The sequence below is a fragment of the Aegilops tauschii genome, chromosome 1 (genome assembly GCF_002575655.3).
Source record: "Aegilops tauschii subsp. strangulata cultivar AL8/78 chromosome 1, Aet v6.0, whole genome shotgun sequence".
NCBI classification, from domain to species: domain Eukaryota; kingdom Viridiplantae; phylum Streptophyta; class Magnoliopsida; order Poales; family Poaceae; genus Aegilops; species Aegilops tauschii.
This window is the reverse complement of record NC_053035.3, coordinates 484,714,037-484,720,538: the sequence shown is the minus strand read 5'-3', so window position 1 is coordinate 484,720,538 and position 6,502 is coordinate 484,714,037.

Sequence of the window (6,502 nt, the reverse complement as noted above, 5' to 3'; positions counted from 1 at the left end):
GAGAGAGAGGGAAAGGAAAGGGGGGCGCCGCTCCCCCTCCTTGTCCAATTTGGACTGGGGGGAAGGGGGTGTGTGGATGCCCTTAGCCGCCCCTCCTCTTCTCCACTAGGGCCCAATAGGCCCATTGGTCTCCCCTGGGGGTTTCGGTAACCCCCCGGTACTCCGGTATGTGTCTGAAACTCCCCGAAACCATTTCGGTGTCCGAACATAGTCGTCCAATATATCGATCTTTATGTCTCGACCATTTCGAGACTCCTCGTCATGTCCGTGATCATATCCGGGACTCCGAACTACCTTCGGTACATCAAAACACAAAACTCATAATACCGATCGTCATCTAACTTTAAGTGTGCGGACCCTACGGGTTCGAGAACTATGTAGACATGACCGAGACACGTCTCCGGTCAATAACCAATAGCGGAACCTGGATGCTCATATTGGCTCCTACATATTCTACGAAGATCTTTATCGGTCAAACCGCATAATGCTACCTCTTGAGCACTACGTTGGTTTTCCCCTGAAGAGGAAAGGGTGATGCAGTAGAGCAGCGTAAGTATTTCCCTCGGTTTTTGAGAACCAAGGTATCAATCTAGTAGGAGGCCATGCATGAGTCCCTCGCACCTACACAAACAAATAAAAATCTCGCAACCAACGCAATAAACGGGTTGTCAATCCCTTCACGGTTACTTACGAAAGTAAGATCTGATAGATATGATAAGATAATATTTTTGGTATTTTTATAATAAAGATGTAAAGTAAAATAAAAGGCAATAAAAATAGCTAAGTGTTGGAAGATTAATATGACGGAAAATAGACCCGGGGGCCACAGGTTTCACTAGTGGCTTCTCTCAAGAGCATAAGTATTACAGCGGGTGAACAAATTACTGTTGAGCAATTGATAGAATTGAGCATAGTTATGAGAATATGATCATGTATATAGGCATCACGTCCGTGACAAGTAGACTGACTCCTGCCTGCATCTACTACTATTACTCCACACATCGACCGCTATCCAGCATGCATCTAGAGTATTAAGTTCATAAGAACAGAGTAATGCTTTAAGTATGATGACATGATGTAGAGGGATAAACTCATGCAGTATGATATAAACCCCATCTTGTTATCCTCGATGGCAACAATACAATAAGTGCCTTCCTGCCCCTGCTGTCACTGGGAAAGGACACCGCAAGATTGAACCCAAAGCTAAGCACTTCTCCCATTGCAAGAAAGATCAATCTAGTAGGCCAAACCAAACTGATAATTCAAAGAGACTTGCAAAGATAACCAATCATACATAAAATAATTAAGAGAAGATTCAAATATTGTTCATAGATAAACTTGATCATAAACCCACAATTCATCGGTCTCAACAAACACACCGCAAAAGAAGATTACATCGAATAGATCTCCATGAGAATCGTGGAGAACTTTGTATTGAGATCCAAAGAGAGAGAAGAAGCCATCTAGCTAATAACTATGGACCCGAAGGTGTGAGGTAAACTACTCACACATCATCGGAGAGGCTATGGTGCTGATGTAGAAGCCCTCCGTGATCAATGCCCCCTCCGGCAGGATGCCGGAAAAGGTCCCAAGATGGGATCTCACGGGTACAGAAGGTTGCGGCGGTGGAATTAGGTTTTCGTGGATGCTTCTGTTGGTTTGGGGGTACGTAGGTATATATAGGAGGAAGAAGTACGTCGGTGGAGCAACATGGGCCCCACGAGGGTGGAGGGCGCGCCAGGGGGGTAGGCGCGCCCCCTGCCTCGTGCTCTCCTCCTTGATTTCTTGATGTGGACTCCAAGTCCTCTGGATCACGTTTGTTCTGAAAATCACGTTCCCGAAGGTTTCATTCCGTTTGGACTTCATTTGATATTCTTTTTCTGTGAAACTCTGAAATAGGCAAAAAAACAGCAATTTGGGCTGGGCCTCCGATTAATAGGTTAGTCCCAAAAATAATATAAAAATGTATAACAGAGCTCATTAATCATCCAAAACAGAATATAATATAGCATGAAGCAATAAAAAATTATAGATACGTTGGAGACGTATCAAGCATCCCCAAGCTTAATTCCTGCTCGTCCTCGAGTAGGTAAATGATAAAAACAGAATTTTTGATGCGGAATGCTACTTGGCATAAATTTTTTAATGTAACCCTCTTAATTGTGGTATGAATATTCAGATCCGCAAGATTCAAGATAAATGTTTAATATTGACATAAAAGTAATAATACTTCAAGAATACTAACTAAGCAATTATGTCTTCTCAAAATAACATGGCCAAAGAAAGTTCATCCCTACAAAATCATATAGTTTAGTCATGCTCCATTTTCGTCACACAAGAATGCTCTCATCATGCACAACCCCGATGACAAGCCAAGCGATTGTTTCATACTTTAGTAATCTCAAACTTTTTCAACCTTCACGCAATACATGAGCGTGAGCCATGGATACAGCTCTATGGGTGGAATAGAATATAATGATGGCGGTTATGTGGAGAAGACAAAAAATGAGAAAGTCTCACATCAACGCGGCTAATCAACGGGCTATGGAGATGCCCATCGATTGATGTTAATGCAAGGAGTTGGGATTTCCATGCAACGGATGCACTAGAGCTATAAATGCATGAAAGCTCAACAAAATAAACTAAGTGGGTGTGCATCCAACTTGCTTGCTCACGAAGACCTAGGGCATTTGAGGAAGCCCATTGTTGGAATATACAAGCCAAGTTCTATAATGAAAAATTCCCACTAGTATATGAAAGTGACAAAACAAGAGAATCTTTATCATGAAGATCATGGTGCTACTTTGAAGCACAAGTGTGGAAAAAGGATAGTAGCATTGTCCCTTTTTATTTTCTCTTTTTTTGGCCTTTCTTTTTATTTTTTCTTTTTTTATTGGGACAATGCTCTATGAATGATGATCATCACACTTCTATTTATTTACAAGTCAATGATTACAACTCGATACTAGAACAAGGTATGACTCTATATGAATGCCTCCGGCGGTATACCGGGATAGGCAATGAACCAAGAGTGACATGTATGAAAAATTGTGCACGGTGACTTTGCCACAAATACGATGTCAACTACATGATCATGCAAAGCAATATGACAATGATGAATGTGTCATGATAAACAGAACGGTGGAAAGTTGCATGGCAATATATCTCGGAATGGCTATGGGAATGCCATAATAGGTAGGTATGGTGGCTGTTTTGAGGAAGATATAAGGAGGTTTATGTGTGACAGAGCGTATCATATCACGGGGTTTGGATGCACCGGCGAAGTTTGCACCAACTCTCAATGTGAGAAAGGGCAATGCACGGTACCGAAGAGGCTACAAATGATGGAAGGGTAAGAGTGCGTATAATCCATGGACTCAACATTAGTCATAAAGAACTCACATACTTATTGCAAAAATCTCCAAGTCATCAAAAACCAAGCACTACGCGCATGCTCCTAGGGGGATAGATTGGTAGGAAAAGACCATCGCTCGTCCCCGACCGCCACTCATAAGGAAGACAATCAAAGAACACCTCATGTTTCAAATTTGTTACATAACGTTTACCATATGTGCATGCTACGGGACTTGCAAACTTCAACACAAGTACTTCTCAATTCCACAACTACTCAACTAGCACAACTTTAATATCACTACCTCCATATGTCAAAACAATCATCAATCATCAAACTTCTCTTAGTATTCAACACACATAAGAAAGTTTTTACTAGTCTTGAATACCTAACATATTAGGATTAATTTCCCAATTTAAGCAAATTACCATGCTGTTTAAGACTCTCAAATAATATAAGTGAAGCATGATAGAATAATAGTTTCTATAAAACAAAACCACCGCCATGCTCTAAAAGATATAAGTGAAGCACATAGAGTATTCTAATAAGTTCTGAATCATGTGTGTCTCTCTCAAAAGATGTGTACAGCAAAGATGATTGTGGTGAACTAACAAATAAAGACTCAAATCATACAAGACGCTCCAAGCAAAACACATATCATGTGGTGAATAAAAATATAGCTCCAAGTAAAGTTACCGATGGGAGTAGACGAAAGAGGGGATGCCTTCCGGGGCATCCCCAAGCTTTGGCTTTTTGGTGTCCTTAGATTATCTTGGGGTGCCATGGGCATCCCCAATCTTAGGCTCTTGCCACTCCTTGTTCCATAATCCATCAAATCTTTTACCCAAAACTTGAAAACTTCACAACACAAAACTTAACCGAAAATCTCGTGAGCTCCGTTAGCGAAAGAAAACAAAACACCACTTCAAGGTACTGTAATGAAATTATTCTTTATTTATATTGGTGTTGAACCTACTGTATTCCAACTTCTCTATGGTTTATAAACTATTTTACTAGCCATAGATTCATCAAAATAAGCAAACAACACACGAAAAACAGAACCTATCAAAAACAGAACAGTCTGTAGTAATCTGTAACTAACGCAAACTTCTGGAACTCTAAAAATTCAGCCAAAATAGGAAGACCTAAATAATTTGTTTATTGATCTTCTGCAATTGGAATCATTATCATATCACGTTCTGGTAATTTTTAACAATTGTTTTCGTGAACAGAAAGTTTTAGGAATTTTCAGCAAGATCAAATAACTATCATCCAAGAAGATCCTATAGGTTTAACTTGGCACAAACACTAATTAAAACATAAAAAAATCTAACCAGAGGCTAGATCAAATATTTATTCCTAAACAGCAGCAAAAAGCAAAAAAAAACTAAAAATAAAATTGGGTTGCCTCCCAACAAGCGCTATCGTTTAACGCCCCTAGCTAGGCATTAATAATTTTAATGATGCTCACATGAAAGACAAGAATTGAAGCGCAAAGAGAGAATCATAAAGCATGTGAAAGACATATCTATGTCTAACATACTTCCTATGCATAGGCATCTTATAGGCAAACAAATTATCAAAGCAAGCAAAAACTAGCATATGCAAGGAAGCGGAAAGAAACAATAGCAATCTCAACATAACGAGAGGTAATTTAGTAACATGAAAATTTCTCCAACCATATTTTCCTCTCTCATAATAATTACATGTGGGCTAATATTCAAATTCAACAATATAGCTATGACATAAAAAAATTTCTACATGATCCACATGCATGCAAAGTTGACACTCTTCCAAAATAGTGGGAATATCATTAACTAAAGTCATGACCTCTCCAAACCCACTTTTATCAAAAATATCATAAGATTGAACATACTCCAAATATGTGGGATCTAAAGTTGACACTCTTCCAAACCCACTTTCAATAATATTGCAAACACTATTATCAATCTCATATTCATCATGGGGCTTAAATAAATTTTCAAGATCATAAGAAGAATCACCCAAATCACGATCATTGCAACAAGTAGTAGACATAGCAAAACTAGCATCCCCAAGCTTAGGGTTTTGCATATTATTAGCACAATTGACATCAAGAGAATTTATAGTAAAATCATTGCAATCATGCTTTTTATCGAAGGAACTATCAAGTATGGGTGTAATAGCAATGATCTCATGTTTAACATACGGAACTATAGCAAATTCATCTTCATAAATATTGGCATCATGGCCACAAGAATAGCAAGCATCATGTTCATCAAGGGATATTTCAATCAAATCATCGGAATCACAATTATCTATAGATTCATGCATATCATTATTTTCTTCCGAAGCAACGGTCATTCTTTCAATAAATTCTTTGACATAGACATTATGAGCATAGTTTTCATAGCAATATTTAAGTATGTCAAGATTTTCAGATTCGTAGAGAGTAATATGATACTTTTCAAACAAAGAAGCAACTTCAAAAGAACCCTTAAAAGCAACAAATTCTTCAATTTGTTCAATATCATAGTAGCTATAAACACCCTTTGCATAAGAAGATAAGATTTCATTTTCATTAAACTCACATAGGTAGGGAAGGTGTTTTTTAGGGTTCTTCGAGCAACAAGTAATATCACAAATTTCACAAAGATTCCAAGCATAACACAGCAATTTGTTTATTTGATTCCATAAAAGTTTCCCCTTTTCAGACAAACGGTGACGCACAAAATGAGCATGCTCATCTAAAGATTTCCCATCAACTAGGCTAGTTGGGGTTTCAGCACGAGCGCATAAGGATCAAAGATGATCCAAGTAGAATACTTTAAGTGGATCCATATCAATAAATTTTTAGCAAGCAAAGATGCAAGCAAATAGATGGCACGTGGAAACAGAAACAAAAAGGCATACGGGAAGAAGGCGAATAAAACGGCAAGGGTGAAGTGGGGGAGAGGAAAACGAGAGGCAAATGGCAAATAATGTAATGCGGGGGATAAGAGTTTGTGATGGGTACTTGGTATGTTGACTTTTGCGTAGACTCCGCGGCAACGGCGCCAGAAATCCTTCTTGCTACCTCTTGAGCACTGCGTTGGTTTTCCCTTGAAGGGGAAAGGGTAATGCAGTAGAGCAGTGTAAGTATTTCCCTCAGTTTTTGAGAACCACGGTATC